General features: G+C 48.2%; 1 protein-coding gene across 14 annotated transcripts in view; it reads right to left on the reverse strand.

Moving 5' to 3' along the window:
- Nucleotides 1-12,841, reverse strand: part of faf (ubiquitin carboxyl-terminal hydrolase-like faf) — an 819,194-nt gene extending 806,353 nt beyond the window's left edge. For 13 of the 14 annotated variants that reach the window (XM_075682878.1, XM_075682872.1, XM_075682871.1 and 10 more), the window contains exon 1: nt 12,532-12,840. The gene's annotated coding sequence lies outside the window, so the exon portion shown is untranslated. Of the gene's footprint in view, nt 1-12,531 lie in introns of all 14 variants that reach the window. The other variant, XM_075682882.1, reaches the window with a different exon arrangement.
- Between the last annotated feature and the right edge of the window lie 9,774 nt (nt 12,842-22,615).

Raw genomic sequence — 22,615 nt, forward strand, 5'->3', positions numbered from 1 at the left:
TCACAGCTGCGCCCGCGCAATACATTGGAACTAAGAACAGCGTCATTGAAATTTTTTCCTGGCCGTTGCATATGTACAAAAATGTAAACAAAGTTCTTGAATGACAAAGTTTCATTAAAATATTTGTCCTCAACTTGTTCATTTCATGGCCTTCACATTTTTCATAACAATGGCATGCACTGCTTTGCTGGTTTCGAATTGATATAGTTCTAAAGTTTGTGTGGCATTTTTTTTATTCATTAAATAGATAAGAAACATGGAAGCACAGATATCAGTTAATGGAACAATTTTTGGGACATACGGATATATTTTTATGAAAGAATACATATTTTGCTTGCGCTGACAGTGTGTAGCCTCGAAGAATTCGTTTGCAACCTCTTTGGCAATGGCAATGCAGTTATTATTCATGTATTTGATCCCTTGACAAATTTTGTAAGGAGCAGGCCGAGCTCCAACATGAGTCACCCCCCCACCCACCCACCCCCCTCGAACAAAATTTCTGGCTATACCACTGGTGGGCTCGGTTGCTGTACCAAAATGCAGACAACTAACCCGTTGCTCTTCGCCACGCATGTGTTTGTGGCTATCGTCACCCACAAGCAGCTGTCCTCACGGCTAACTCCTGCTATCAACACGTCAGTGGAATGTGCGCTGCTGCCCCATATCAATGAAGCTGGCATGTGGTCGCCTTGTATGTCATCTGGCGCCTGCACCATAGGGATCAACTGCGCAACCTCATCTGTGTCAGCGCCACCATGCGACATCTGGATGCTGGATTCCCTGTGGAAGGCCCCATCGGCACTGACACTTGTGCTCCCGCCAAGTATAAAGGGGGCAATACACACCGACGTAACGCGCGCGCACGCACTCGTCATGGCGACGTTACGTTGGCGAAAACACGACCCTCTACAGTCCGACGGCATCTGGCGCCGACGCAACCGGCGGCATTCCGCGGGTTCGGACGTCGTCCGTCGCCGAATGCAACCGACTGCATTTCGCGCCAACCGCGCCAAGCAAGTTGCCTAGCGCCCTCTCTCGTCGAGGTAGAGACTCGCTACTCGGCAGGCTGAGCCAGAACGAGATGGCCTCTTCGTAAGAAAGCATGCCTGACCTGTGCGGCTCCGAAATCAAAAAGTTTCTGGACACTGTCCAACAACACCCTTGTGTCTGCGGCACCAAAAGAATGGACTACTGGGATGCGGAGCGGGAAAACAACGCGAGGGAGCAGATACGCATGTACTCCAGCCTCTCAACAGGAGCGTCAATGCTATGCACTCAGCGCCTGTTTGTTTGTCTTGTTTTCCCTGTTTCAGTCGAAGAGTGCCTGAAACTATGGAAGCGGCGGAGGGACCGCTATACTCGTGAACTGAAAGCTATTGAAGCGACGAAAAGGAGTGGAAGCGGCTACGTGTTTGTGTTATGCAGAGTGACCTTAATGTTTCGTCTTGCGGAATGTGTCTGCGTCCGTGCCGTCGCGGAGCAACAGTCCGGTCCGCGGTGGCAATCGCTATCGACAGAGAAAGCGCGCGAAAAGATATATTTCGATGTTCCACGACAGGTGGCACGGAGTGGCGCGGTGATCTGCGCATGCGCTACTCCAGCTGCGGCAGGTGCGCGGCGTTGTACTGTAGGGTATTGGCGCCTTAAATCAGCCGCAATTGTCGACAGAGCTTTGTAGGCTCGGTTGCTGTACCACAATGCAGACAACTAACCCATTGCTCTTCTCCATGCAGGTTGGTAGCAAGTATTATCTTTATGCACAGAAGTCTAGTAATTATCTTCTAGTGCAGCTGCTGAGCCCCCGGTGCTGTGTTGCTATTGCTGTTGAGCGTGTTTTTGCCATTCGCTGTTTGCTTCTCTTGTCAGGTGACACTGAATCTAACCCGGGTCCCGATAGTGCTGACCTTGTACTGAAAGAGCTGCAAAAACTATCAGCCAGCCTAAAAGAAATAATCACAGAAATGAAAGACATTATGAGCCAAATACTGGTGATAAATAAGTTGGTGTGGGATTTGAATTCCCGAGTGACAGTAGTAAAAAAACTTTACCAAAGCATCATCCCGTAACGAAATGAAATCAAGGCTGTACAAGCAGGAGCTACTAAAATTACTGACCTAGCCACTAGCTCGGAACGGTGTATGGATGACGCTGAAAACTGATCATGTAGGAATAACTTAATCTTTTATGGTGTTCCTAACACTAATCCCTCGGAAACATTCGCCCAGTCTGAAGAACCCGTAACCCAGCTGTGCTGTCAGCCCTTTAACGTTAACATAGATACAAAAGAAATTGAATGAGCACATCATCTCGGGAGGCATACCGCTGGGCCCCGTCGCCCTATAATTGTTAAATTTACATACTTCAAGACAAAAGAGACTGTCACGTCAAATGGCCTTAAGTTTAAATGCACTGAACGTAGTATCAATAAAGATTTTTCTAAGGCTGTGCAGAACACCCGCACGCACCATGTTGCTTTTGCAAAAGCAAAATCTGCTTGCTTTTCATTAAGTTACAAAACATTGCACATAGGTACTAAATGCTACATATTTGACGAGACATCACAGACCATCAAAGAAACAGCAAACCAATCCCATTATCCTACGCAGCTAAGAACTTGCCCTGCTGCCCCATGTAATAATCTGTCTTCACAGTCATTTTCACGAACATATGTAGCTTTCTACCAAAGCATCAACACGTATCAAACCTTTTTCACGAACATATGTAGCTTTCTACCAAAGCATCAACACGTATCAAACCTTATGTCATCATCTGCCAGTAACTTACTGATACTATCAGAAACGTGGCCTACAAAAGAAATCAGTGACACAGAAGACCTGGCCAATCTTCCCAACTTCGACGTCTTTCTATGCGATCAGAGAGACGCACGTGGCGGAGGTGTTCTGATTGCCGTGAACCAACAATTGCCGTGCACAGAAGTTAACATTAACAGCCACTTAGAAACACTGTGGTCAAAATGTCAATGTTCCCCACAAACACTACTGCTGGGTGTTTGTTACAGACCCCCTCACCATCAACCGGACTTTCCTAATATCTTAACATATTAAATGAAATTACTTCAATGCACCCCAATGCTACTATTTTCCTTTTTGGGGACTTTAACTTTCCCGGCATTAACTGGTGCAATGGCACTGCTTTACAAACAAATCAAACTGAGGCGGGCGACTTTATTGAACTGTGTTTATATTACAATTTAAAACAGCTAGTACTGGAGCCGACCCATGTCTCAGGGACCTCTGCCAATATTTTAGAACTTATACTAACCAGTCCTGAAAGCTTAACATCCCTTACATATCTCTGTGAGATTAGTGATGACAAATATTCATGGTACTTTCACTTTCATTTTCCCACCATGTGAAATGCAGAAGACAATATGTTTATATGACAAAGGTAACTATGAGGCGATAAATACTGAAATGAGTCTTTTTTCTACCTTTGTAGATGAATTTCATAACCATTCGATTTATGATAACTGGCTGTTGTTTAAGAACAAACTATGTGAACTAAAGGATCAATTTACTCCCAGAATAGCCATTCAATCCAATCGAGAAAAAACACGGTTTACGAGATCCTTAAAACAACTAGACAATTTACCGTGTTTACTCGAATCTAGGCCAATAGCTTTTTGTTTTGTTTTCAAATAATCATATAACAAGCTCTCGGGTCAGCTTAGATTCGAGGATTGTAAAAAATGCACCAGTTTGCAATCGAAAATGATAAATATGGTGCATAGCTAGCTCCATCTATAAAAGTCAGTATTGAAGCTGTTACTAGCCATGCCAGTATCCAACCAAAGTACACGAGTGACTAATAATAATAATATTTGGGGTTTTACGTGCCAAAACCACTTTCTGATTATGAGGCACGCCGTAGTGGAGGACTCCGGAAATTTTGACCACCTGGGGTTCTTTAATGTGCACCTAAATCTAAGCACACGGGTGTTTTCGCATTTCGCCCCCATCGAAATGCGGCCATCGTAGCCGGGATTCGATCCCGCGACCTCGTGCTCAGCAGCCCAACACCATAGCCACTGAGCAACCACGGCGGGTGTACACGAGTGACATCGCCATTTTGACCTGTGTCGTATCGGTATGGTGGCTAAGTATTGGCATGCGGCATGGTGTTATCGCAATGGCACCGAACAGGCGATGCCACAAATGAAAACTTGTGCTAGCCAAATAGGCATCATCAAACCTTCAAGCCGGGCAGGACTTCGGCATTGATGAGAAAAACGTTCGTGGTTGGAAGGGCAATGAGAGACGCCTTTTGTGTGTGTAGTAACGAGGAGATAATAGCAATAAGGAAGATAGGTGTGCGATAGTAGAGAGGAGTTATTCACTGAGATCGTGCCGCGTTTCAACGCGTACGAGCAGTGCCGCACTGTCTGCGCATGCGTGGGCGCAATCTTGCGCACATCCGCAAGCGTACGAGGCTAGCAGCGATGATGCCGTAGAGTGAGCTTGGCATGTTCTTGTTATATAGATATCGTTTTCATTTTGCGAACGCTGTGCTCACTTTTTTGTTCGGCTTACATTCGAGGTAAGTTTTTAATATTTTTTCTGACTTCGGACATACGGGGGTCGGCTTAGAATGGGGCCGGCCAAGATTCGAGTAAATACGGTAAAAAAAAAAGCGCCTCTATCGCCATGCTAAAGTTAAGGCAAGCTCAGTTGCGTGAGAAAAATATTACGCTGCTGAAACTGGGTACCTAATTGGAATTCGTGATGCCAAGTGAGCCTTTTTTCACTATGACCTGCCAAATATTTTGCTAATTCAAGAAAATTCTGGCAAGTGACAAACACCAAAGAAGCACGTCTGAACACCCTTACTAACAAGCTGGGTGAATCGGTGACAGATTTAACCTACTCTAATATGTTCAACAACGCGTCTTCTTCAGTGTTCACTAGTAAAATGGAGACACTTCCTCTTCCACCAACCACAAATATACAATGCAACACGTCAGCCATCACATGGGCTTTTATCTGTAATAGAAAATATTAAGTTGTCTTCATCATCTAGCATTGATGACTTAACTCTAAACTAATAAAAAACACGAAACATATTTATGCAGCGTTTCTCTATTATTTTCGCAGTCGGTTTCCACAGGCACCATGCCACAGGAGTGGAACATGGGGCAGGTTATTGCAGTCTACAAATCAGGTAACGAAGATTCTCTACTAAATTACCACCCCAACTCAATGACAAGCGTTCCCTGCAAGATCATGGAGCATGTAATCCACTCTCATATTATGTAACTTTCTAGATGCTAACAACTTCTTTCATCCTTCGCAGCACGGGTTCCACAGGGGCCGGTCTTGCGAGACCCAGCTTGCACTATTTCTTCATGACATTCATGCTAATTTGGCAGTAACATACAGACACCATATTTTTGGATCACGCGAAAGCGTTTGACAAGATATCTCAGCAACGCCTATTACTAAAACTTTCTCATTTGCATTTGCATCCTGATATCCTAAAAAGGCTTGAGCAATTTTTAACTAACCGCTCACAGTTATGTCTCATTTAATAACCACGCTTCTAACATTGCACCCGTCACATCAGGCATACCACAGAGGTCTGCCCTTGGTCCCCTTCTTTTCTTAGTTTACATTAACGACTTACCCTTGCATGTGTCCTGCCATATCCGTATGTTTGCCGATGACTACGTTATTTACTGCGCAGTCAATACCATCACTGACCAAAACAACTCTTGAATATGACCTTAACCGGGCGCAAGAATGGTGTTATCTTTGGCTGATGACACTCAACTCTAATAAATGCAAACTTGTCTCGTTTGCCCGTCATCATCAGCCGCTTCACTTTTCTTATCGAATTAGTGAGGTCACCATGAAATTAGTACAATCCTACAAATACTTAGGTGCCACCTTGGATAACAACCTAACCTAGAACAGTCATGCTACTAATGTTATTTCATCGGCTAACAAAACATTGCGATTTCAAAGACGTCACCTTCGCTTTGCTTCCTTGCATGTAAAACTGGTAGCCTATAAACCATTGGTAAGAGCAAAACTCGAATATGCATCTGCCATTTGGGATCCGCATCAAGCATATTTCACCAATGCCCTTGAGGCAGTTCAAAATCGCGCCACCAGGTAGATTAATTCCACATACTCTTACAATGTCAGCACATCATACTTAAAAAAAAAAGAAATCTTCCTTATCACTTCTATCCATTCGTCGCCACATTGCCACCCTATCCCTCTTCCACAGGCTCTACTATTCGACGCTTCAAGGGACACTAAAGTGAAACAATAAATCAGTTTAGACTAATGAAGCATTGTTTGAGAACCCTGCAGGCAGTCATTTCAAAAAAATAAGATAAGAAAATGAAGGTCCAAGTATCAGTATTTGAATTTCACGCCGAAACCCCAGCGCCGGTGCGTCAGAGGGACGTCAGGGATCCTAAGTATGTTATTGCATTTGGGCCACGTTGGCTGAATAAACGTTCCCGAAACTTGCCATGTTTAATATTTGGTTCCTTTAGAACACAATGTAGTCAATCTGTACCGCTATATATAATTAGTAGGCCCTAGAGGATGCCATCAAAATTCATGACGTCACAGCCCCAAGTTGCGGGAACTTAAGTAGGCGTCGCCACCCGTATTTAGTTGTGCTTTTTCTAGCTTACCAAACATCTTATCATTGTACGAGTGGTGTTTTTGGTGTTGTAGAACGGTAATTTACTGATGCAGAAGAAATCATCTTTCACTTTAGTGTCCCTTTAATCACCCACCATACATTGTTCCCCCAACGTGCCGGTCATGACGCATTGGCCATCCCCAGCAGGTAGCACAACCACATTCACACACAAATACATATTCAGCCTCATTTTTCTACTGAGCTTCTAGACTGGAACGGCCTTCCTCATCAAATCGCTGCCGCCACCTGCTCTTCCCAATTTGTTCAAAGATTTATTTATTTATTTTATTTATTTTTATTTACACACACTGCAGGCCATCGTTTTGGACCAAGCAGGAAGGGTTGTAAATTAAATAACAATTGTTTGTATATGTTGTATCCTCACACCTTATGTAATACCCCTACTATGGGATCTTTAAGGAAATAAAAATGAAATTCTCCCACCAACGTAATCCACTGGCTTACCCATGCACAATAAATAATGCACACATTGTCGTGCCACACTGCGTGCCTATCATCGTGGCAACAAACGCTCCCCCTCCCAACCTCTTTCTTCTGAAGTGGTTGCTTGTGCTGAGCTTCAAACATCCACTGACAACTTTGAAATAATTGTGTCAAGCCAATTCGCCGAACTATGTGTACGAAGTTCCACGAAACCGCTGACCCCTTCTCGTGGGTCGAGTTAAGGAATCTGCCGGCACGCCGTACCGAGAATGGTGCCACGATGAAAGCAGAATGCGATGCGGGTGATGTCGGCACCCACCTAGTCACCTGCCTAGTCACCTAAGAGATTTAAGGCAGAACTGGCCCATTGTTAAAGGGACACTAAAGGTTATCAGGAAGTCAAGTTAAAGTGGTAGAGCAATGTTCTAGAACATCTAAGGCGTCAATATAATCGCGAACAGAACTTTAGTAACCGAGAATTTGAGGTAAATGCATGACACGATTTGAGACCCCCCAGCGACATTCCGGTACTAGCCCGATGACGAAAGCACTCCTCATAATTTGTGTTACTAATACTCAACTACTCGTATTAAAAATATCATTTCATTCGATTATAAGACGGAAAAAAATGCTACTTGTCTACGTCTATTCGATTCTAAGAAAAAATAACATTTTGACGTTACCCTTCAGTAATATGGGTGGTCGAAAGGTTTCGTTTTCGCTCGACTCTGCGCCGCTCACGCTTTGGAGTTTCAGTAGTTTCGTTATCGCGTCGTGCTGTGAGGGTTCTGCTGGCTCGCAAAGCTTTCATTTAGAAGAAGCAGCGAGAATGCCATGTCCACGTGATGTCCTGGGAAGCCCTCGTTGCTTTCCCGCTCCGGAGAGCCGGTGTCGAGGCCGCCGTCGTAGTACGCAACGATGCCGGGAGCGCGAGCCCTCAGCAACAGGTCGCACTCGCCAGTGCTCAAATCGCTGAAGTTGAGCCCACCATCGAAAGCCAATCTGTCGTTGTCAGGGTACATTGCGACGAGCGTCTAAGTTTGCGTCATAGAATGAAGTAACAGCTTATGGTCGCACGTTTCTCCTTCCGCTAGCCACCAAACTCTGCTCTGCTGTCGGCTCTGTCTTGGCTCTGTTTCTGGCCGCGCGTTTGCGTTTAGCGCAGAAAAGCCGTAGCGCCGTCTGCGGACGCCGTTCTACTCACCGATGGCGCAACGTCACTTCTAGACCATGATGTCAGTACTCCTCGATCGGAGGGCGGGCGATTTGAACTGCGCTAGAGGAACGCGGACGCTTCAGATCGCATTTTCTCTTAAAATAAGTCTCTACTTGGCACGAAACAAGCGTGTCGAGGTTTCTGGGATGGTATTACAGCAGTCCACGTTGACTTAATAGTAACCTTTAGTGTCCCTTCAAGAGAGTCGCCACCAGCCGCCCCCAATGGTGTCTGACGCACTCTTACTGCTGCTTGTATGCTATCACCTGCTATAGCTGTAGATATTGTACAAAGCTTTTTGTCTCCTCTTCGTCTACTCAAGAGTCCCTCTCTCGACATTGCCCCCGAGTCACGATAACGTAGGAACTGCGCAGTCTAACAAATACATTGGTGTTGCCTATCCCGCACTGCCTATTTCCTGTGTCTCTGGACAGATGGCAGCACCCGCAGTTGCTCCGTTTAGCATTTTGTCCTCAGCCTACTAGAGGGCGCCTGGTGAGACAGCAGCAGACACTGCCGAGAACTGGGCGCATTGCCTGTGGAATGACCGTTCTGTGTGCGTGTGCGAGCGCCGCCCTGTTGCGCTGCAGTTTTCAGTTACTGTCGTTATTAAACATGTAATTACCATGAGAAAGTGCCAGTGTGCCTTCAATCGTTCGCCTTCGAGCCTCACATTTGGCGCAGTCGATGATGAGCCTCAGCAACTGCACATCTGCATCTTGGCGTCACATCAAGCCCGCCTTTTTCCAACGATGATCGAGTAACCAAAGCTTCCAAAGCCATTAGCGAGTAAGCAAAGCCTTCCAGGCCATTTAATATCATGACCAGCCTAAGCCTTTGCACCATTCGACACGTTCTTCTAAGTCAAACCTAGAGCGCCATTCGAACTTCTGAAACACAACTAAGCCTACTCAGCCTCTAACACCGTTCGAACTTCTGAAACAAAGCTAAGTCTACTCCGGCGTTCCGACTCAAACTAGTCGTCGTGACAACCATACTTCATTATGCCTGGAATTCATTGGCATGAATTGGACACGGCGACCATGTCTTACCTAAGTGTAGAGCTTCTCAGAGAAGAACTCAAAAGACACAACTTGGACACATCCGGTACAAAAGACGATTGCACGCCGATATCCAAGCAAACCGTGAAGCGACTCCGATGCCAGACCAAACACCATCGGCCGCAAGCTTTTCATTGGATCCCACCACTATTCAAGCCTTCGCGGCTTTGATGGAGGCCTTCGACAGTTTTAACGACATTGCCCAACCTTTCAGCATCGATTTCACTCTTTGACGAATCCCTGAGACATGACAACGCATGGCTTGACGAAATGCGTCAAGTGCAACAACTCGCCTCTTGGGATGATGCCACTACTTGCCTCATCGCTTCTAGCAAACTGAAGGGTACAGCTCGCAATTGGCACTTGACATTCGGCCACCAGTATGTGACATGGCAGGAGTGGAGCAACGCGCTCAAGAACACTTTCTCCTCCGAGCTCTCCCTCATGGAGCGGCAGGAGCGCATCCTCAAGATTAACCAACACACCCATGAGAATATCCGCCAATATGCCTTCGCAAAATTGCAACTGGTGGAACAATGCCCTGTCCAGCTTTCCGAGGGGCAGAAGGTCGACTACCTTCTTCAAAGCTTATGTGAGCAGCACGTTATCGCCACCATCGCTGCCAGCCAACCCTCTACCATAAGCGATTTTATGGCAACGTGTATCAATCTCGACAAATGCGCTCAGCATGCCCAAATGCAGCCCTACTCCAGCCCATTGCCTGCTGAGCCCCAGCGCAAGTCGCAGCATGATTACTCACCTAGGTCTTCCACACCCAAGAATCCAGACCAGCCACCTAAAACTCCAGGCAACAGCCCATCACTCCACCGCCTTCATGTCCGCACCAGCGCATTGCCGACATGCCCATGCACGAGCAGGAAGTCAAGTATGCTGCCATCTCCGCTCAGTATGGTGCACCAGCATACCGTAGTGGCCATGACCTCAGCACAGCCACGTGTTTCAATTGCCAACAGCTAGGCCACCTGGCTGCCAGGTGCCCTGCACCCCGAGCTACACGTCAGAGACTCCCAAACAACAGCCATCCCTATACTGCGGCCATGTCTTGCCTACAGGGATCACTTGTGCAGTGCGCTGTCATAGAAGCTCATGTAACAGGCGTTGGAACTGTCCATGCCTTCCCAGACAGTGGCTCTAAGATAACCATATAGACTGAAGACCTTGTCCCATCACCTGCCTTGTCACCTTGGACAAAGCCTCCTATCTCTGTCGTGGGGGGAGGTACAGTGATGCATACAGGTACAATGTCGACTTGCATTTCACTTGGGCCTACCTCCGCAATTGTAGATGTGACAGTGCTTCCCCATAACTCCCTACCCCTGATCCTTGGAGAAGACTGGTTTAAAGCTGCTCAGGCAGAACTCGTTGCGAAGCCACCAAAACCTACAGAACTTCACAATCAATGCACAAAGGCTGTTCTCTTCTGTCAAGAAAAGTCTTCCCAAGAATGTCTAATGCAAGAATGTCTTCCCAAGAATGTCTGCCGTCCTCCACTGTTTCCCTTCTCTTAACACCCATTCTGTAACCCTAATGGTCCACCGGTTATCTAACTTACACATTACATGACCTGTCCAGCTCTATTTTTTTTCTCTTAATGTCAATTAGAACATTGGCAGTCCTTAACTTGTTCTCGAGCTTCCTTGACAGTCTTCAAGTTTCTGCCCCATGTGTTAGCACCGTTAAAATGCACTGAATGTACACCTTTCTTTTCAATTATAATGATAAGCTTCTAGTCAGAGTCTGACAATGTCTGCCGCATGTGTTTCAACCCATTTTTACTCTTGTGTAAATTTCCTTCTCATGATCGGGGTTCCCTGTGAGTAATTTATCTAGGTAAACGTACTCCTTCACAGACTCTAGAGGCTGACTGGTGATCCTGAACTCTTGTTCCCTTGCCAGACTATTGATCATTATGTTTATCTTCTGCATAATAATCTTCAACCACACTCTTACACTCTCTCTGTTAAAGTCCTCAATCATTTGATGAGTTACGACAAATGAATAAACATTAACAGAGAGAGTGTAAGTGTGGAGTTGATTAATATGCAGAAGACAAATGTAATGATCAATAGCCTGGCAAGGGAACAAGAGTTCAGGATCGCCAGTGTGCCCATCAAATGTGCCCCACCACATGGCCGCCTGTGCACCTACATTGATGCAACAAATTAATAAACAACTACTGGTTACCTTATTTACATTCATTTCATTCTTTGTGCTATTCCAAGCATGTACTTCCCGAAATTGTGTGCCCATATCGTTCATGTGTGTTGCATTTAAGGCTTGACTTGTACTCTGAAATTGCTACCTAATGTATAATGAATATGTGTACACCTACCCCTTATGTAATGCCTCTATGAGGTCTTTAAGGTACTAAAAGTAAATTAAATGAACGGCACCCCTTGTTCGAGCACGTCATCAATCTTTTTTGACACTGTTAACAGTGAAATATCCGTGTATTCTGCAACAATGATACAACATTCACTTAGATCAAAAGGCTGCCCACAGCATCCAAATGGGCAGCAAGTCACAACCGCTGAGTTATACATCTTAGTTGAAAAAGAAATCATACTTTTTTACCGCCTGTTGAGCGGTCAAGAGTGCCGTCAGTGCATGGCTATGGCGAATGCGGGATGAATTGAGCTGTAACCGAAACATACAAGGACAGATTTGCTGACGAGCAACGCACTTTGTAGCCAATTTATCTCGATGAGCGTGTTTCAAAATCTGGAGGTGTGCCAGGGCAAGGATGCTCCACTGAGAAACGGGGAAGAGTCTGCAAATCACAAATGATAAACGCTGTGGAATGGCGCACAGCCTTTTCGGCGGTCTGCGCTCCTTTCAGGCCGGGTTTTCAAAGCTTGGGAAGCTTGGCGAAACAAGCACACACGAGTTGCGATCGCTCTTGCGCAGCACTGCAAGCAGGCGTCAAATACATCAAGCAGGCGGGGGGCAACGCATGCCAATAACCGCGGAAGCGCAACGGGGCGCTGCCACGGTCTGTCAGCGCAGTGTGCACCGCGATCAAACCCAGGACGATCCAAGACGCCCCCGCTCCGATGAGGGCCGAGCGAGCATGAACGACGGCTCCCGAATACGACATCGTTACGCACTTACATGGTAAACACTTGGACGATGACCGCTGTCCGAAATGCGTGCGGGAACGCTGCTCCTCCGCCGGACCACTGACAGCACGATGTGGCGAAGGCCGGGAGAGGGTTAGAGTGACGAGCGGCAGGTTCGGCTATGGGCCACGCCGCTGTTCGATGCCAGTTCTTCTTGTGGCACTCTGACAGACACACGACGCGCACCGAGCCGGCCGCTACATGTAGGGACGTAGGCTAGTAGGCCTGATCAGAAATCTCGCCAAGTATCGTCATTCAGGGTTGCCGTAGCAGGGAGACAAGCAACCGCGCCTGGTAGCCAGACGACAGCGGCGAAAAGGCTGCTAGATGGCTGTGCTGCGTTTCCGCCAACGTCGATGTGCGAAGAATGAGGTGGCAGTAGGAAAAAATAATAATTGAAGAGAATGCATTGAATGGATATTATTTGTATTCTGTAACAAATAAGTATAGTAAATGAGCTTTTCTTGATGGTATAGTGTATAGTAGTGATGGTATGTTTCGCGAGCCAAGCTTCACGCAGCTTCTTGTCCACGGCTACGTGTGAATAAGGCTGACACCGGGCTCCGTTGCATTACACATGGTTGCGTACGTTTCTCATGTGACGTTTCTCACTATAACACCTAGAGGGAAATTTGTGGCGCTACCGTGCTAGAGGGAACTCTGGCGCTAGTGCTTACGTGAGCCATAGAATTTCTCACTACATTACCTAGAGGGAAATCTGGCGCTGCTGCGCTGCGGTATGCACGGGCAACACCACAGCTATTGGCGGCGAGGAGTTACGGAGTCGCCATCTATCGGAAGCGCCTCGTTGGCGTAGTATGAGGGATCATGCGGCGCGCTCCTCATAGGTTTTGCTGTCAGCGCTCACTGAAAACACCACGCGCGAGCTCTCCCGGACATTTCTATAAGTACTTTCGAAACGAGAGAAGTTTCTTACTGTCTAAATAATAATCTTGGGCAAACTGAAAGCACACAATCGTTTACAGGCGCTATCTCCTTACCGAATACGTGCAGTGAACGCCACTGCGCGCGGTCGCCGCGATGGAGTCTCCCGAACCGGCTTCTTGCGTGAAAGGTAGGTAAACGCTGAGAGCAAACTATGTGAAATATGTTCTTATAGTGTTTGTATAACTAAATGGAGCGTAATAGAACGAAGCCTCAATGCAGCGATCGCGTAGATTCGCAGCGACCGACTGCGCGTCTGCATGCTTGTCCGCGCACTGTGTCGCTTTCTCCGCGCGCGCGTTTTCGCACCGTGCCATGAGCTTTAGGCCGCAGAATATGAGCATTTGACAGTATACAAGCAACCATTGTTGCGTGGGTGCTATCAGAGCTGTTCAAAAATAATTTCATTGTAGAGACTACGACGCCTACGGGGACTGTGATGTCCCGTCGCGACGATTCAATCTTTTTTTCTTCTAAATTCTTTGACCTTTCAATATTATTTCTCGAGTTGCGTCGCACTGTACGTTTATCGTTGTTTTCAGCGTGCAATTTCCCGCTGCTCCTTTTTTGTAATCCAGTGCATTAATTCATAACACAAACATGACCATATGCCATGCTTTTTTAAATGTTCTTCTTACCGCTGCCTTTCCACTCCACTGAACTTGCGAGCATCTATAGCATCGACAAGTTCATAGACCAAACCGTCATGACATTAGTCGGGCAGCGGACTCGGGCAAGCGTCTCAGTGCGCGTTTTCAGAACATCGCAGACCGGGCGACGTAGCAGAAATCTTCCTCGCGTCTGTGCTTCCTGCATACCCGAGTTGTAGCCGATGACTGTTTGCCGGTTTTATGTTTCGCGAGCCAAGCTTCACGCAGCTTCTTGTCCTGCGGCTACGTGTGAATAAGGCTGACACCGGCCTCCGTTACGTGCGTCCGGCCCTGCAGAACCGAGCAGTAGCCTACCACGTTGCGCGCCTTCAAAGGCAGCCACTACCTATTGTAGTGCTTTGAAGCGTTGTAAAGGAGACACTCGAAGCGGGAAAATTTCGCCACTAAATGAGGACCGCAGCGTACGGGGGAATTTAAACTCGTTTTCAGCTCGCTTCGGCGCGCCCGAAGCAGCCGACGCGGCCGCTATGTCCACGTGATCCCTCCTAGGACGTCACGCCGACGGTGGCGCCAGCTTTTCCAGTGGTGGAGCTCGAGGCCAATAGGAGGCGTTGGCATGGGAATGCCGGTATATTGTGGATTCGGATTGGCATCGTTCTCGTAGAGACAGGACACCTTGAACATAGAGTTTCCTACAAAATTTGTAGGAAACTCTATGACCTTGAAGACTCGCTTGGCAAGGCGTGCGTCTATTTGTCGTTCAAAAATCCCTCACGTGACCTGATCCTAGGTGCCTAGGGACAGTATCATTTAGGGATTTTTGAGAAGGCGCGATGCTGGCGCCGAGCGTGTTCGTCCTCGGCGTGATCGTTCTCTGGACCGCGCGTTATTCAACGTTGCTCATGTAATCGTGCGTGCGTTGCTTGTGTGTTGGTTGTAGGTTCTGTGTACTTGGCGGAAAGCCGTGAATAGTGGCGGTGCGGCAATGCGGCTTTGGCCTCGATGAGCTCTGGCACTACAGAATCTGCATTGTGTGACCCGTGCTTTCTTGAGAACCCGGCGGTGGTGACAATTGAAATATCGAAGTGGCCTAGCGCCTCGGCAGCGAAGTTCTGCGAACCGCGATGTGGCGTCGCCGTGTCCGACTTTGCTGAACGGACATCGAGGCATGTGCTGCTCGCTGCAAGTCATGTAAATGCAACTGCGTCAACCGCCCACTGTTCAGCACCGAATGTGTGTTTGGTGTGCTGTGCTTGAAACGATTGATGCAGCCGTGCAGCGGGGGTGGCGGAGGAGCAGAGTGGTTTAGGGTTTGCGCGTTCACAGACATGTGCTCCCGTCTTGGTCTCATTAGCGGCTGTCGCAGGATTGTGGTGCGCTAGCTCCTTGCCTAGTATGAAGTTTACGACGCTAACACACAGCATGTTCACGTTTTTCCGCGTTATATGTCATTTGCATGACGGCCGAGTTGAAAACGAGACATATAGTGTTCTTTGCGTTTGTGTGTTGTAAATTACGTTCTATTGTGGAAGTTCTGAGAGTCTTATTACGCAATGAGTGCGAACTTAAACATATATGTGTGTCTGAAATTTTGAATTACCCATAATACCCTTTACGACTGATAAGTGGGCTACACGGCCTGTGTGAATCAGCTACCGTATATTGCGACGCTCTTCCGTGTGGTAGACTGATGCATGGTGCGCGTTTCTTACTGTTGTAAAAACCACTTGTTTATTCACTCAATACAAATGTACGGCTTCATCGCCGCAGTACATTTTAGTAACGCGGTGAAGCATACTAAAAGTGGGAGGGGGCCGCTATCAGCCAGCATAGTATGTCCACTTAGGTGACCTGAGAGGCGGCGGGTGCGCGAGTGTATAATTAAAGAAGTCTTATCATGTCCAGTGACAGTGGCCCCTTTTCACTTTTAGTATGCTTCACTGCAGTACATTGCTTAGGCTTCACCGCGAAATAATAGTGTATTGCTAGAAAGATAATTGTAAAAAGCCTAATTATGCAACCGTTCTTTTGTAGCTCGCTACACCGCAATGCAGGGGTGTAAATAAGCATCGTGCAGTAAAGCATACTAAGAGTGGAAAGGGCACATAGGTTTACACTGTGCTCGTTACTTTCAATTGTGACATAATTTGCAAGTGCATCTGTGCTCGTGGTAAGCTTCATGGACAATTCTTTGTACATTACAAATTAATATTGCAATGAAGCTTACTAAAGCACATTCGCCATTATGGCACGTGTTATTCACCTTCAATGCATGAGCACATTGCAGATTCTTGCCCCTGCTTTTGGCTGGACTGCACATGCTCTTTGAGAATTGATTCATTGTTCATAAGCGCACTGGTACTTTACTCTAAACTGGAGGGCTCAAGTTGATATGAAAGCACAAATTTTATTAAGGGGACAAGATGTTGCCAAGATGGTTGCAGCACAGCTTTTTTTTTTCTTCCAGGCACCTTTTCTACTTGAAGCTTCCATTGCAGTGTTTAGAACACCATTGAACCAGCAGATAGTGTATATAAATATTAGACACTGATTGGGAACATCACCTAAGTTCATGCCTATATGTAGTAAAAAGATGTAGCACGACCAGACAAAATAAAAGGAGGGGGTGTGCTGTAGCAATACTAAGTGCTAAATGGTGCTTTATCCTTTCCCTTGAGTTTTCTGTTTTGTGCTGTTTATGAATCCTTTGCAGTAACCATGCGAGTGCTGAGCTTGAGCTTGTTGGTTTCAAGTCTCATGGTTGTTACTAACAGAACAGTGTGATAAACGAACAAGGGCTTGGAGGCATCCATTCACCTTGCTTGCCTCATGGTGCTGCTTCATAAGCACCGTGAGCATCCAGGCCAATTTGGAAGGGAGGTTTGTTGCAATTGCTTTTGAACTTTATTGCCACCAAACCAACAGTGCTCTCAATGACAGCTTTTGGACAGTAGAATGCTTGCACCCAGCAAAGTCTTAAGAAGGAAGCATTCAGGATGTGCAAAATAGGCTTTTGAAGCTGGCAGCATTACTGAAGGGGCTTTACCCATCTGCCCTCTTTATGGATACACAAAGATGATTTCCTCTTTAAGAGGGATTGTTTCAGAGGTCGTTACATGGCAACAGTGTTGGGTGTTTAGTAGCTTGTCTTTGCCCACTGTTAATAACCTGTTCCTTCTCCAGTGCCCCTGTGAAGTGCCTACTTATTGGACACAATGTGCTGTCCATGCATTCATGCATTTTTAGCTTGTAAAGACGTCTACTACCCCTTGCCTCAAGCTGGTCTTTGCTGATGTCACCCAAGAAGGCATTGGGGAGTATGGCAATGTACGCTTACAAAACACTGTCGATACCAGTGAAACTAAATTAATGGAGCCGCTGTTCTTTTTTTGTCCACTCCATCCTTGTTAGTTACAATATGTAGTTGGTCGTGCATAGCCTGCGCACTAAGACTTGTTGGCATGTTATGACCTTAGCACATTGTTTATATTGTTACGCATGAAGAAAACGAAGACCAGTGAACGTGCTTGTGGTCCCGAGTGGAGGAAGGAAGAAGAGAACGACGCTGAGTTGATTAACCAGCTGGCCGCTCTTGCGCTCACCGTCGATCGCGACCTAAAGTAAACGGTCCCCTTCATCCGTAAGGGTTAAAAACGGTCTCCTTCGCACGTAACAAAGTGGTGGAGGTGCGGGGTATCGCTGACAACAACGGAACCGTCACTGCCACAGCTTCGTCGAAGCCGTCGACTTGCCGGCCTCCCGCCATCAGCCGTGATCGTCTTCGACATGCCAGAAGAAGGAGCCGCTCCTAGGGCAGCGCCTAGCAGTCCACTGCCATACTACCGAGTTCCACCCACCTTCGGAGGCAAAGCGGGGGAAGATGCCGACGAGTGGCTCGTCCACTACAAACGAGTGAGCAAGTCCAACGGGTGGGATGCTACCGCTCAGCTCACCAATGTGGTGTTCTCCCTGACCGATACCGCCCTCGTGTGGTACGAGAACCACGAGGATGCGCTTACGACGTGGGAACATTTTGTTGACGAGCTAAAGGCGTGTTTTGGGGACTCAGTCGCCAAAAAGAAGCGTGCGGAGCAGACACTGTCTCAACGGGCGCAGCTACCAGGTGAGACATGCACAACATATATCGAAGAAGTATTAAAGCTGTGCAAGGTGGTCAGTGCTCGCATGTCGGAAGAAGATAAAGTTGGACATTTGCTGAAAGGAGTGGCTGAGGATGTGTATAATTTTCTAATTGGAAAGGAGAGCCTCAGTTCTGTGTCTGACGTCATTCGGCACTGCAGAACTTTTGAAACGCTCAAGATGCGTCGGATTGCGCCAAAGTTTGGTCGATTGGCAAACGTTACGACGGTTGCCAGTGTGGACACGAGTCCTTGCCTCGACCTTCCTTCCACCATCCGACAGATTGTCCGCGAGGAACTTTCCCGCCGCGAGGAGTTTCATTCAACTGCTGACCACCATGGCGTGTACACGTCACGTGAGGCTATGACGACGCCACATTCGGCCCCTTGGCAACCGATGGTTACCGCAGCGGCCGTAGAGTACAGCGCAGCCCCACAGTCGAGGATGACAACACGCCCTCCGACTCCGCGCTATGACCAACGCGCTCAACGCACGCCTACTCGACGCCCGATGTATCGTCGTGACACACGCCACGAACCAACCCACTACACGCGGGAAAATGATAATATCCGCTTCATTGACGAACAACCAAGGTTTCGACCTCTCCCGGTGTGTTATTCCTGCGGTGTCCCGGGTCATATATCGCGGTTTTGCAACCAGCGTATGACCACGTGGTATGGCCAGCCCTCAGAGTTTTCTCGGCCCTCCGAACGGTCACACGGTGCCCCGTGGCCACCACACGTATCATCTGGCGACGAGTATTGGCTCAGCAGCTCCCGGAATCGCTCCCCGGCATCTGACAGGAGTTTGACACCCCCACCGCAACGTCGTGCTCCCCGTTCTCCCTCACCGCGGCATCGCACCACGTCCCCTTCGTCACCGGAAAACTAGCTAGCGCGGCCGATGGAGGTGAGGTCGCTGGAGACATGCTACTGACAGAAATACCTCCTGTGTTGATGCTGAAAAACAAAGTGCGCGTTCTTGTAGATAATGTCCCTGTGATGGCTCTGGTGGACACAGGCGCAACAATTTCTGTTATGAGTGTCTCTTTTAAACACGTGTTAGGACGAAAGGTTTTGTTTAAATGGGACGAAGGTTCAAAGTTCTGTGGAGTGAGTGGCGAGCCGTTGCGACCTATTGGGGTGTGTAGTGCTGACGTGTTTTTGGGAGGCCATGTTATTACGACAGAGTTTGTAATTATTCCTCGGTCGACCCATGATGTTATTCTCGGCATGGACTTCTTGCGGGAGTGTGGTGCCACTGTCGACTGCCGCACAGGGAAAGTATTCATAAGTGGTGCGATTCCATCAGGACTCCTGGAGAACCCTGTAGATCGCGAAACTACACTGTGTGTTTGTGGTGATACGGTCATACCTGCGTCATCTACCGTTTGCGTTCCCGTTGTCTGTTGCGGCGCCGATTCCGACAGCTTCGAAGCTACCGTAGAACCGATGCACTTTAACTGTCTGAAGAAGAATGTGTTGGTGCCGCATTGTGTGGTGTCAATCAAAGGCGGACGCACTGGCTTATGGACAGTAAACTGTTCTAAGGAGCCCGTTATACTCCCAGACGGCATGAAATTAGCCTTCGCCAGGGAACACGCGTCCTTATCAGTGGCTGAACTTACAGATGTGCCGGAAGAACCGGATGGCCACAGTTCGGAAACAGCCCTTATGTCGATGGTAAATAAATCGCTCAGCACGAGTGAACGCCGAAAGTTAGTGCGTGTGCTTTCGAAGCACGTTTCAGTATTCGACTTTGCGCAGGAAGACAAAATGCCTGCGATCCCTGCGTCTCGAACGCGCCATACCATCAACACGGGTTCGGCAAATCCGATTAGACAAAAGCCATATCGTGTTTCACCATCAGAGCGCCAGATTATCAACGAACAAGTGCACGAAATGATGAAAAAGGGAGTCGTACAAGAGTCAGCGAGTCCGTGGGCAGCTCCAGTGATTCTTGTTAAAAAAAAAGATGGATCTTGGAGATTTTGCGTCGACTATCGCCGTTTGAATGCTATAACAAAAAAGGACGTGTACCCACTTCCACGGATTGATGACGCAATAGACTGCCTTCATTCCGCCTCTTACTTTTCCTCAGTAGATTTACGATCTGGCTATTGGCAAATTCCGATGCATCCTGACGACAAGGAGAAGACTGCCTTTGTAACCCCTGACGGCCTCTTCGAATTTAATGTGATGCCATTTGGATTGTGCAACGCTCCGGCAACTTTCGAGAGATTTATGGACACTGTTCTGCGCGGCTTGAAGTGGAACATCTGCATGTGCTACCTCGACGACGTCGTCATCTTTGGCCGCACCTTCAGTGAACACAACTCGCGCCTGGATATTGTCCTGAACTGCATCAGAAACGCTGGTCTAGTTTTAAACTCTAAGAAATGCCACTTCGGTGAACGCCAAACTCTTGTGCTTGGGCACCTTGTCGACAAGGATGGCATCCGCCCTGATCCCCAGAAAACAGCAGCCGTTGAAGCGTTCAGTGCACCGCGCTCTGTCAAGGAGCTCCGTAGTTTTCTGGGGCTTTGTTCCTATTTCCGCCGATTTATTCCTAAATTCGCCGACGTCGCGTATCCGCTGACATGCCTGCTACGAAAGGACACCCCCTTTGAGTGGACTCCGGAGTGCGACTCTTCTTTTCGTCAGTTGAAGTTTCTGCTGACGTCACGACCGGTTCTTCAACACTTCAGTCCTTCAGCTCCGACGGAACTCCATACGGATGCCAGTGGCATAGGTATTGGTGCCGTCCTAGTTCAACGCTACGGTGACCGCGAACACGTGATCGCATATGCAAGCCGCTCATTAAGTAGGCCCGAGCAGAATTACACTGTCACGGAACAAGAATGCCTCGCGGTAATATTTGCGGTTCAGCGGTTTCGTTCTTACCTGTATGGACGCCCCTTTACAGTGGTCACCGACCACCACTCATTGTGTTGGCTTGTGAATCTTCGTGACCCTTGTGGCCGTCTTGCGCGCTGGGCGCTCCGACTGCAAGAATACAGCTTCACCGTATCTTATAAGAGCGGTCGACGACACGCTGACGCGGACTGCCTCTCGCGTATGCCACTTAGCATCACGGACTGTGACGCCGACGACTTCGATCACCTCGTGGCTTCTGTGTCGCAGCGTTTTCCAGACTTCGACTGCTTCAAAGCCGAACAGCGAAAAGACGATAAATTAACACCGCTCTTCGCCTCGACGACAGCAAACCATTTCTGTGTACGTGATGGACTCCTGTATCAGTCAGTCAGTCAAGAACTTCAGTGGGGTCCTGAGGAGTTTCAAGCCGTTAGAGATCCCATGCGGGGAGCTCCTCGGGCCGAAACCGTAGGCGACGCCCAAGTCGGGACGGGAACGTGGTGACGCTCCGCCAGTTCTTGGGCCCTCTGGACGGCCTTGAGCTGGAGTTTGAGGTCCGGGCTTTTGAGGGCTGCTTCCCATTCGGGCTCACTAGAGAGAGGGCCCTTTGGTAACGCGGTACATTGCCATAGCATGTGCGAGAGTGAGCAATAGAGTTCTTGGCAGTCTGGGCAATTTGCCGGGATGTCTGAGTTATAGTGACTCAGTAGGCCTCGTGAAGGATACGAGTCCGTTTGTAGCATTCGAAACGCGGCCGCCTGCGCGCGTTCGAGTTTGGAGTGCGGGAGCGGATATTTCATTCTGCCTTTTCGATAGTATGAGGTGATTTCGTGATAAGTGAGTAGCGGGTCATTAAACTGAATGTCCAGCCCCTCTGAGGCCGTAGGACCGTCGCGGCGGGCAAGTTCTCGCGCACGGTCGTGGGCCGTTTCATTGAGGTTTGGTTTCCGCGGGTGAATGTCTTTCCCCATGTGAGCGGGGAACCAGGAGAGGCGTCGTTTGCTCTCCTTTGAGCTCGCTAGTAGTATGTGCGCCACTTCTTTACATACGTTGCCGCTTTCGTAGGCCCGAATTGCGGCACGCGAGTCCGTGAGGACATGAGTAAATGTGGGGTCTGCCATAGCGATGGCTACGGCTATCTGTTCTGCTTTAGCGCTGGTGGTCGTTTTAACCGATGCGGATGATCGTAAGGTTCCGTTACCGTCCACGACTGCTATCGCGAAAGTGGATGTGTTGCCGTACTGGGCCGCATCCACAAATGCGGTGGCGTCACGATCCGCCTCGGTGCGATCGAGAATCGCGCGGGCGCGGGCCCGGCGCCTGCCCACGTTGTGTTGTGGGTGGACGTTTCTAGGAAATGGTGAGACCTTGTAGTTGTCTCTAATTTCACTCGGTAGGGTAATCGCATGCTCGAAATAGGGAGATGGGGAGATATTAGCTTCGTTTAGGATTAGTCTACCGGCTTTGGACGAGGATAGGCGTAGTATTTGCGCCATAGTCTGAG

This window comes from Dermacentor variabilis, chromosome 2 (genome assembly GCF_050947875.1).
Source record: "Dermacentor variabilis isolate Ectoservices chromosome 2, ASM5094787v1, whole genome shotgun sequence".
NCBI classification, from domain to species: Eukaryota; Metazoa; Arthropoda; class Arachnida; order Ixodida; family Ixodidae; genus Dermacentor; species Dermacentor variabilis.